Consider the following 12,684-nt stretch of genomic DNA (forward strand, 5'->3'; position numbering starts at 1 on the left):
GCTGGGGATTAATGCCATGTGTTTTGGAAAATCAGTAAGAGCTCTTAAATGATAAGCCATCACTCCAGCCCCCAAATCAATTTTTTTTGTAAGTTATCAAGTCTACTCAAAGTATAAAGAACAGTCTTTTAATGAATGATGTTGGGAAATGTGAGAGAATAGTCCTTTGCCTCTATGCAAAAGAGTAAAATTTTACCCTTGTAAAACCTACTCAAAATAAATTTAAAATGGGTCAGAGGTCAAGATGCTTCATTCCATCAGACTCAGCAATGGCTTCCTGTTTATGAAATAAAAGCACAGGCAACAAAGTAACAAAGATAAACTGAAGTTCACTAGAATCTACTATTACCAATGGACAATATTAACAGAATAAATGAGATTATGAATAACAAGAGAAAATACTTAAGAAATTCACATATTGGGTAAGCAATTAATATACAAATGAACATAATTTATAAAAGTCAGAAATAATCTCACACAATGTACTATTTTTCATTATAAGCTAACTCACTTCAGAAGTTTTAAATATTTTTTTGAAAAGCGAGGCTAACAACATAAATCAAATCAAAAAATAGGCCAAAGACTTAAATTAACCTTTCTTTGAATAGTGTGTATAAATGGGTTATAAACATGAAAAAAAAAAGAAACAGCTTCACTAATTATCAGAGAAAAGCAAGCCAAAACCCAAATAAGGTTATTTCTCACCCATTAGGATGCCTATTGTATTTCTTAAATCCTAGATCTTTCTAAATGATGGGGGAAATAGGCAGAGATTGGAAGCCTTGTGAGATCTTGATGGGAATGTGAAACAGTCAGTATGGAAACCAACATGAAGGTGGAAATAATTGAATCCAGAGAATAAACAAGATACTATGCACCCACATTCATAGCAATATTAATTACATTTGTACTAAGAACAGAGGCAACCCCATGTTAATTGACAGATGAGTAGAGAAAATTTAATATCTATATATAATCAAGAATTATTTAATCTTTAATCGGAATAAAATTTTTTCATGCTATATAGCATAAATGTGTCTTTAGCATTTTATGATTCACACCCTATATTAGAAAAGGACATATTTATATGATGCCTATTCCTACAGAAATAGAGATTTCATGGTGACAAAATATAGAATAGTTGATACAAGTTATCAGACTTGGAGGCCAGAACTTGTAGCTGAAGTCAGATCCAGTCACTTGCATTGAATATGCCAAATTAAAAAGCCAAATTAATATAAAAAAAAACAGAAAAAAGGGAGTTTTCTTCAATATGGACACATTTCAAAGATGAGCAAAAAGATCCAGTAAACCCTTCAGTTCCATCGTCAAGGCCTTGATATGAGATCAGTGTTGAAACAGAGGCTCAAGGTTATGCACATATTAGCAGTTCAGTGAAGGTGAGGTCCTGCCCACTGTTGGATCTTTACTCCTATGGTCTCATTCTCATTCAGAGTGACAAGTTCCTTCTTCATCTGGAGCTTTTCCTCCTCCCACTATGAACATCCTGGGTCTATTGTTTTAATACATTGAGATATTTTAGACTAAAGTGTTTATTTAAATATGTTTATTTGTAGCAAATTACTTAAAACACAATGGACCAGGTCAAGAGGATCTGCTGTACATATTTCCTATGTATGCAATCAAACAGACTTTCTGCCTGATACCCTTATTATTGGAATATAGCAGTCATGAATTCTAGGAATTGTGCAGATAGATAGATAGATAGATAGATAGAGAGAGAGAGAGAGAGAGAGAGAGAGAGAGAGAGAGAGATGATAGATAGATATAGAGATAGAGAGACAGGAGAGAGAGAGGGTGTTACTAAATACCTTGTATTAAAATTTGAATTTGCTAGTGGCAAGGGCACATAAGGAAAGTCACCTTCAGATAGGAAGTAGATATAAATGTCTACTTCTACAAGTCTCAGTGAAATGTGAGGTATAAAAAGAGAAAGAGAAATCAGGAAAAAGAAATCAGAAATAGAATCAGAAGATTCATCCCTGCCTCTTCTTTATGGACAAATACCTTGGAAAGGAGTGGTTGTTAGGAAGATTCATGCAAATCTCACAAGGTCGAGGCTATTGTATTTTTTGTTTGTTTGTTTTCACACACACACACACACACACACACATACATATACATATATATATATATATATATTATGTATTTTCCTCATTTACATTTCCAATGCTATCCCAAAAGTCCCCCATACCCCCCCCACTCCCCTACCCACCCACTTCCACTTTTTGGCCCTGGTGCTCCCCTGTACTGGGACATATAAAGTTTGCATGTCCAATGGGCCTCTCTTTCCAGTGATGGCTGACTAGGCCATCTTTTAATACATATGCAGCTAGAGTCAAGAGGTGGCACAGGCCGGTAGGGTTTGCTGAAGGAGGCAGAAGCAGGAGGATCTGGAGTTTGAGGACAGCCTGGTCTATACAAGGCTATTCTATTTTATCTGTTCTTGAGGATGCCAAGTCTTTTGGAAGGTAAATCCTTAGAAACTGTTCTATTGTCAGAATTTTCATAACCCACTGCCCAAGAATTGTGAAACATAATTAGGAATTAAAATTCCAACTTGTCCTGGGTTATTCACACTGATAACCAAGAACTCTGGAGGTTGAGGCTAAAGACCTGCCAAAAATTATTTCAAGACCTGCTTGGTCATCACTGTCATTCTACTCTAGCCTAGTTTGCAGGGCAAGACTTTTGCACTTGGTTGGAAGGTGAGAAGAAGAGGAGGAGGAGGAGGAGGAGGAGGATGGGGAGGAGGAGGAGAACAGAGACATAGAGACAGAGACCTAGAGAGATAGATTCAGAAAGAGACAGAGGCAGTCTCAGAGAAAGACTCAGAATTAGAGATAGAGAAGTATCTCAATTTAGGAGGAGAGATAGCCCAAAATTTAAGAGCACTTGCAAAGAACCTGGGTTTGGTTCCCAGCAACATCAGGCAGGTCACAATCATATGTAACTCCAGAGGATCTGGTAACCTCTTTTGGAATTCCAGATACTACAAGAACATGATTTACATACAGATAAACAGACATGCAATACTCATAAAATAAATTAACATCCCTTTTTAATTAAAAGAAAGAAGTCACTGATCACTGTGAAGTGATGCAGATGTATAGGTAAGGACCCTGTGAGATTTTGGGAAGAAATAAAGCAGCCCTGAATCCCTCAGCCTTGTGATTCTAGACTTGAGCTCTTATTATACCAAACATTGTTCTAATCATTTACACACTCATACACATCCATATGCCACGAAACTTCTTTAAATTAGTACCAATAATATTACTTTGAAATATAAAATTTTATTACATGTTGTCTCAAATTTCATGAATAAACAATGGACTCAAAATATATTAGAGGAATACTGTATGGTTTATTTCAACTTGGGAATTTGCAACTGTCATAGAAATATGGCTTACTGAATGTACCCAACGCTTTGAAAACTTAATTCATTCAATTATTTATTTTGCTGATTAATTTCAGCAACTGTGACTTTCATATCCCACTTTCAAATGACATTTAGTGTCATTAGTTTAATTTTAAATGGTTCAGTTGGCTGATGGTTATTATTTTGTTTTTTTTTTTGTTGTTGTTGTTGTCTGTTTGTTTGTTTGTTTGTTTTTTAGAGACAGGGTTTCTCTGTGTAGCCCTGGCTGTCCTGGAACTCACTTTGTAGACCAGGCTGGCCTCAAACTCAGAAATCTGCTTGCCTCTGCTTCCTGAGTGCTGGGATTAAAGGCGTGTGCCACCACGCCCTGCTCTTATTTTGATTCATAATGTTTCCCCACTGAGATTTCCATTCTGTTTACAGACTTGTCTATGCACAGTTACATGACAACATACACAAATATTATAATGACACATTGCATTGCTTCTCTATTTGGTAAGGTGGTTTATTGCAGGAGGGATTTATTAATTAATGTATTTTTAAAGAGTGATTCCATAGCACAAAACCCTTGCTTTAGTTGGGAGTGTAGTACAAACATCCCCTAAAGAACATTCCCTTTATATTAATTACAGAGTAAGTTTTGGACACATGCCAAAGTTATTTGTTATTCTCATAACCATGCTTGAATATTGAAACTGAAATTTAAGAAAATTCTTCCCATGTCAAAAGCACTGCTTCCCCCACCTCAGGCAGTCCTGAGTAATTACTCTTTAATTTGAACTTGTATTCTTTTCCTTACTGATTGCTTATTACACAGATGTTAAACATGCTTCCTAATTTTAGCACTAATTGTGTTTCATTACATACATTTCCCTTGTTTTCAGAAAACCAATGAAGTTTACTCAATGAGGTGTCAGTCTGATATGAATAAAAATTATGTTAACACCTGTATGGTATTTGATGAATCTTTTTTTCCTTTTCCAAATATGGTCTGTATGCATTCATTTTCAAAATCTCCATGATCTCGTCTGCAAAATAAATTGGTTGAAATATGTTGATACATTTATAGACTTCAATAATTTTGTTTTGAATTATCTTGTTTGGTATCATCATCCTTAATTAAATTATAACTTGTACTGATGCTAATTCCTTGGAACTAGATTTGTATTGTTTCCAAGTAATATTTAAAACAAGTAAATTGTTTCTACTCTTCTGTGTTTTCTGATAACTTCATCTGTACCACAGTATTCCTGTGTTATTTTTATATGTAAGTTCCCAAATAACTGATATATGTACATGTATATACATATACATATGCGAATGAGAGAGAGAGAGAGAGAGAGAGAGACTGACTTAAGGGAACTAGAAATAGATTATACACCTATACAATGAGTCATGCAATTTGAGTGACAGTGGCATGTTAACATGTGTGTTTAAATACCAATATTTGCTCTCCACATTGTTTGCTTTGTGGGTCATGGCTCAAAGTATGATGTTACCTAATTCACTCAATAGAATGTAGTGAGAAATAAGTTAATTTGTGGCTATTATAAGTATTTTATTATAATATTGATAGTAATAGTCATTATGATAATAAATGTTTTTTTATAAGCCAGTACAATACGATCTATTTGGTTTCAATTATGTGCTAAGATTATTGTATATTATTAATCTGCTAGTAAGTTATAAAAAAGATATTATAACATAAACAGAAACATTTACTGATAGCAAGTGCATGGATAGTTTTGTCACTTGGCACAAGCTAATGAAATCTGAAAGGAGGGAACCTTAATTAAGAAAACGCTTCCATTGTTTCTGTTCAGGAAATTTTCCCTGTGCCCATATATTTGAAGCTTTTCCCCACTTTCTCCTCTACAAGTTTTAGTGTCTCTGGTTTTATGTGGAGTTTCTTGATCCACTGAGACTTGAGCTTTGCACACGGAGATAAGAATAGATCAATTCAAATTCTTCTACAAGATAACTGCCAGTTGTGCCAGCACCATTTATTGAAAATGCTGTCTTTTTTTCACTGGATGGTTTTGGCTCCTTTGTCAAAGATCAAGTGACCATAGGTGTGGGGGTTCATTTCTGGATCTTCAATTCTATTCCATTGACCTATCTGTCTGTCACTGTACTAGTACCATGCAGTTTTATCACAATTGCTCTATAGTAGAGCTTGAGGTCAGGCATAGTGATTTCACCAGAGGTTCTTTTATTGTTGAGAAGAGTTTTTGCTGTCCTAGATTTTTTGTTATTCCAGATGAATTTGCAAATTGCCCTTTCTAGCTCATTGAAGAATGTAGTTGGAATTTTGATAGGGATTGCATTGGATCTGTAGATTGCTTTTGGCAAGATAGCCATTTTTACTATATTAATCTTGCCAATCCATGATGGGACCTCATAAAATTGCAAAGCTTCTTGAAGGCAAAAGACACTGTCAATAAGACAAAAAGACCACCAGCAGATTGGGAAAGGATTTTTACCAATCCTAAATCAGAGATTGGACTAATATCCGATATATACAAAGAACTCAAGAAACAGTACTCCAGAAAATCAAATAACCCCATTAAAATGGGGTACATAGCTAAACAAAGGATTCTGAACTGAGGAATACCAAATGGCTGAGAAGCACCTGAAAAAAATGTTCAACATCCTTAACCATCAGGGAAATGCAAATCAAAACAACCCTGAGATCCCACCTCACACCAGTCAGAGTGAATAAGATCAAAACTTCAGGTGACAGCAGATATTGCCAAAGATGTGGTGAATGAGGAACACTCCTCCATTGTTGGTGGGATTGCAAGCTTGTACAATCACTCTGTAAATCAATCTGGCAGTTCCTCAGAAAAATGAATATAGTACTACCAGAGCATCCAGCAATACCTGTCCTGGGCATATACCCAGAAGATTTTCCAACTTGTAATAAGGACACATGTTCCACTATGTTCATAGCAGCCTTATTTATAATAGGCAGAAGCTGGAAAGAACCCAGATGTCCCTCAAAGGAGGAATGGATACAGAAAATGTGCTACATTTACACAATGGAGTACTAATCAGCTATTAAAAACAATACATTTACAGAGACAAAGTTTGGAGCTGAGAATGAAGGAAGGACCATCCAGAGACTACCTCACCCGGGTTCCCTTCCATAAACAGCCACCAAACCCAGACACTATTGCATATGCCAGCAAGATTTTGCTGTCAGGACCCTGATATATCTATCTATGGTGAAGCTATGCCAGTGCCTGGCTAATACAGAAGTGGATGTTCATAGTCATCTTTTGAATGGAACAGAGTCCCCAGTGGAGGAGCTAGAGAAAGTATCCAAGGAGCTGAAGGGTTCTGCAACCCTATAGGAGGAACAACACTATGAACTAACCAGTACCCCCAGAGCTTGTGTCTCTATCTGCATATGTAGCAGAAAATGGCCTTGTCGGCCATCATTGGGAGGAGAGGCCCTTGATCTTGCAAAGATTATATGCTCCAGTAGAGGTGAATGCCAGGTCCAGGAAGCAGGAGTGGTTGGCTTGGGGAGTAGGGCAGGGGAAGGGTATAGGGGACTTTTGGGAAAGGATTTGATATGTAAATGGAGAAAATATTTAATAATAACATAAAAAGAAAGAAACTGCTTCCATATGATCACACTATAGGCAAGTCAGTAGGGTATTTTCTTAATTAGTAATGTATGATAATGACCCAGCCTATTGTTAACAGTGCTATCCTTTGGGCTGGAGATCCGGGTTCTAAAAGAAAGTAGCCTGAACTCCAGAGTGGGGGCCCTGACCTTACCTGGCCAGCACAGAAAGCTTACCCTTGATTCCATATTGTCAAATTCCAGAAGACATTACAAATGTGACAATCATTAATGATTTTATAATAGGAACTGACTCTGTCTTATCAGTGTTCACTGCAACCTTGAATATTTAATAGCACTTAAAAGTAGCACTACATTCATTATAATGTATTTAATAATATATTTTGCATTTATATTTATGGAAAATGGTTACCATAGTTAAGCCAATTAACATATCTATCCCATATAGCTACCTATTCCATTCTTTTTGTTTTAAAATTAGCAATAATTATTATTGCATTTTCAAACAAAGTATATTTTATAGATTCCCCTTACCTCATATGTCACACTCTCTCCTGAGTTTGAAGGATAAAGGTAAAAATGTAAGTGATTTTGCAAGTTGACATGGCCAAATAAGTTGCAGTATCAACTTCCAACCTGTCTACCAGAATCTACCTCCATCTTTTCACCATTACAGTCTTCTGCTTAATGTGTGTTGCTATCTCCGTTCTAAGTTGCATAAAGTCTCTTTAATACTTCAGACCCTTATGGGCTTAGTTATCCAAATGCTGCAGCTGTCAAAATTGGCAACAATTAAAGAACTCTGAAAATCACATGTGTAATGAAAATAGGTATTTTGAGTGGCATTCAGTTATCTAATAGTGATTTTCCTACAGCTTGCTTGTGGCCATACAACATGCTCAGTTTGTTTGCACATGATATTTTGCCAGGCAGTACCAACAAATCCTTTCCAAATCACCTTGGCTCTGATTTGGGATTACTGCTTGTTATGAATTGTTGCATTTTTACTGGACATAAAAAGAAACTTGTTCTTACAGACAAATGAAATAAGATAACAATTAAATATTTTCTTACCACCATTTCATAATGTATAAGTATAATATTAGTATTTTTGGATTTTATTCTATCAGAATGTTTGACCTTAAAATTCACTGAGAGACTGGCTTAAGCATCATAAAAATTGTTAACAGAATCTTGGTTGGGATTAGGAGGGAAAACTTCTAGATATTTCTGAACAGGCACTAAATATACTTCCATCCTTTTATATTATGTGTTTAAAATAATTGTGTTAAATCTAGAGCAGTGGTGATTGCATCATATTAATGAAACCTAAAAAAATGTGGAGAGTGCTCTGAGCATATATTCAACAAAGATTTTTATTATTTATGTCAAAATAATACCACATATACTTGTCACTTATGTGAAATTTTCTTTTCATCATATGGTAAAATTATATTTATATTAATAAAATACTAAAACAAATTTCTCTGATTTATTATGACTAATATTAGATTTGTGTGTATATATATATATATTGTATATATCTATACATCAAGAAATATTTAAAAGTTTCTTGGGTAAGGGTTGCAACTGGAAAAAATATGAAATACTTTGATTAACCTGGATTTTTATTTTTATTGAACAAATTCATAGGTCATGTACTGATATCAAGATATGATTATTTACCTGCAATTTTCAATACTCCATGTCTGAAAAATATTAGCTTGAAATTTCAAATGTATTTTTGGTTATTTCCAAAATGGGATTCAATTCTGACAGTAACCAAAAGGTAAGTGTTTGGTGTACTTCATTGTTATGTGTTCTCTTTTTGTCAAAATTACATACATGTCCCTATCTTCTAACTTAGCATGACCTTGCCAGGCTCCACTTCCTGATGTACAATTTATAATGTTCTTCTTAAAGAAACATACACGTGACCAAGTCACCTTGGGCACAGAGTTGGTGGACACCCCCAAGGTCTCTAGAGGACTCTCCACACGATCTTAGGACCTCTGGTGAGTGGAACACAATTTCTGTTCCAATCCAATCACACGAGACAACATTAGGGAAGCAAAAACCCGTCCTGACCAGGGTCACAAATCCCTTCCAGTCAGTGCCAGCACCGGGTAACCTTGGGTACAGAGTCGGCAGACACCCTCAAGGTCCCTAGAGGACAGTTTCTGAGGCAGACCCCGTTTCAATCTCCAGACATCTGAGCACATTCCCTACCAGAGGAGAGATGTCCACTCGGCCCAGGAGGGCATTGCCAGAGCACCTGGGGAGCCATCTTGTTTCCCAGATCCCTCTGAGACTAGTCTGCACAGGTGAAAGTGTGGAATACAGAAGCTAACAGCTTCTGGGACAGGTCAAAGCAACACAGCTTCTGGGACAGGCCCTGTTTCAGGCCTTCATCTTCTGCTAGGAGGCAGGTTCGAATGCCAGATATCTGTATACCTTCCCTGCAAGAGGAGAACTTGCCTGCAGTGAGTGCTCTGACCACTGAAACCCAGGAGAGATCTAGTCTTCCATGTCTGCTGATAGAGGCTAACAGAATCACGAGAGGAACAATCTCTAACCAGAGACAACTATAACAACTAACTCCAGAGATTACCAGATGGCGAAAGGCAAATCTACAAATTTTACTAACAGAAACAAAGACCACTCACCATCATCAGAAAGTAGCATTACCACCTGACCCAGTCCTGGGCACCCGAAAACATCTGAAAAGCTAGACCTGGATTTAAAAGCATATCTCATGATGATGGTAGAGGACATCAAGAAGGACTTTAATAATTCACTTAAAGAAATACAAGAGAACACTCCTAAAGAGTTAAAAGTCCTTAAAGAAAAACAGGAAAACACATCGAAACAGGTGATGGAAATCAACAAAACCATACTAGACCTAAAAAGGGAAGTAGACACAATAAAGAAAACCCAAAGTGAGGCAATGCTGGAGATAGAAACCCTAGGAAAGAAATCTGGAACCCTAGATGCGAGCATCAGCAACAGAATACAAGAGATGGAAGAGAGAATCTCAGATGCAGAAGATTCCATAGAGAACATCTGGCACAACAATCAAATAAAATGGAAAATGCAAAAAGATCCTAACTCAAAACATCCAGGAAATCCAGGACACAATGAGAAGACCAAACCTACGGATAATAGGAGTGGATGAGAATGAAGATTTTCAACTCAAAGGACCAGCAAATATCTTCAAGAAAGCTATAGAAGAAAACTTCCGAAATCTAAATAAAGAGATGCCCATGACCATAAAAGAAGCCTACAGAACTCCAAATAGACTGGACCAGAAAACAAATTCCACCCGACACATAATAATCAGGACAACAAATGCACTAAATAAAGATAGAATACTAAAAGCAGTAAGAGAAAAAGGTCAAGTAACATATAAAGGCAAGCCTATCAGAATTACACCAGACTTTTCACCAGAGACTATGAAAGCCAGAAGAGCCTGGACAGATGTTATACAGACACCAAGAGAACAAAAATGCCAGCCCAGGCTACTATACCCAGCCAAACTTTCAATTACCATAGATGGAGAAACCAAAATATTCAATGACAAAACCAAATTCACACATTATCTTTCCATGAATCCAGCCCCTCAAAGGATAATAACAGAACAAAACCAATACAAGAACGGAAACCATGCTCTAGAAAAAGCAAGAAATTAATCCTTCAACGAAGCTAAAAGAAGACAGCCACAAGAACAGAATGCCAACTTTAACAACAAAAATAATAGGAAGCAACAACAATTTCTTTTCCTTAATATCTCTTAATATCAATGGACTCAATTCCCCAATAAAAAGACATAGACTAACAGAATGGCAACACAAACAGGACCCAACATTTTGCTGCTTACAAGAAACCCATTTCAGGGAAAACGACAGACACTACTTCAAAGTGAAAGGCTAGAAAACAATTTTCCTAGCAAATGGTCTGAAGAAACAAGCTGGAGTAGCCATTCTAATATCTACTAAAATCGACTTCTAACCCAAAGTTATTTAAAAAAAAAAAAAGGACACTTCATACTCATCAAAGATAAAATCTTCCAAAATGGACTCTCAATTCTGAATATCTATGCTCCAAAATCAAGGACAGCCGCATTCATTAAAGAAACTTTAGTAAAGCTCAAAGCACACATTGCACCTCACACAATAATAGTGGGAGACTTCAACACACCACTTTCATCAATGGACAGATCGTGGAAACAGAAACTAAACAGGACACAGTGAAACTAACAAAAGTTATTAAACAAATGGATTTAACACATATCTATAGAAGACTGTATCCTAAAACAAAAGGTTATACCTTCATCCCTAATGGTACCTTCTCCAAAAATGACCATATAATTGGTCACAAAACAGGCCTCAACAGATACAAAAATATTGAAATTATACCATGCATCCTATGAGATCAACATGGATTAATGTTGATCTTCAATACCAACATAAATAATAGAAAGCCAACATCCATGTGGAAACTACACAACACTCTTCTCAATGATACCTTGGTCAAAGAAGAAATAAAGAAAGAAATTAAGGACATTTTAGAGTTTAATGAAAATGAAGCCACAATATACCCAAACTTATTGAACACAATGAAAGCATTTCTAAGAGGAAAACTCATAGTTCTTAGTGCCTCCAAAAAGAAACTAAAGAGAGCACACATTAGCTGCTTGACAACACACCTAAAAGCTCTAGAACAAAAGGAAGAAAATTGACCCAAGAAGAGTAGATGGCAGGAAATAATCAAACTCAGGGGCAAAATAAACCAACTAGAAACCAGAAGTATCAACCAAAGAGGAGCTGGTCATTGTGAAAATCAACAAGATAGATAAACCCTTAGCCATACTCACTAGAGGGCACAGGGACAGCATCCTAATTTACAAATTCAGAAATGAAAAGGGAGACATAACAACAGATCCTGAAGAAATCCAAAACACCATCAGATCCTTCTACAAAAGGCTGTACTCAACCAAACTGGAAAACCTGGATGAAATGGACAAATTTCTAGACAGACACCAAGTACCAAAGTTAAATCAGGATCAGGTTAATGATCTAAACAGTCCCATATTCCCTAAAGAAATAGAAGCAGTCATTAATAGTCTCCCAACCAAAAAAAGCCCAGGACCAGATGGGTTTAGTGCAGACTTCTATCAGACCTTCAAAGAAGGTCTATTTCCAGTTCTTCACAAACTATTCCACAAAATAGAAGTAGAAGGTACTCTACCCAATTCATTCAATGAAGCCACAATTACTCTGATACCTAAACCACCGAAAGGCACAACAAAGATAGAGAACTTCAGACCAATTTCCATTATGAATATCGATGAAAAAATACTCATAAAATTCTTGCTAACCGAATCCAAGAACACATCAAAACAATCATCCATCCTGAACAAGTAGGTTTCATTCCAGGGATGCAGGGATGGTTTAATATACAGAAATCCATCAACGTAATCCACTATATAAACAAACTCAGACACAAAAGACATGATCATCTCTTTAGATGCTGAGAAAGCATTTGAAAATTCCAACACCGATTCATGATAAAAGTCTTAGAAAGATCAGGAATTTGAGGCCATACCTAAACGTGATCAAAGCAATCTACAGCAAACCAGTAGCTAACATCAAAGTAAATGGTGAGAAGCTGGAAGCAATCGCACTAA

Source organism: Mus caroli, unplaced genomic scaffold (genome assembly GCF_978045245.1).
Source record: "Mus caroli unplaced genomic scaffold, Mus_caroli_1 scaffold_5, whole genome shotgun sequence".
Classification (NCBI taxonomy): domain Eukaryota; kingdom Metazoa; phylum Chordata; class Mammalia; order Rodentia; family Muridae; genus Mus; species Mus caroli.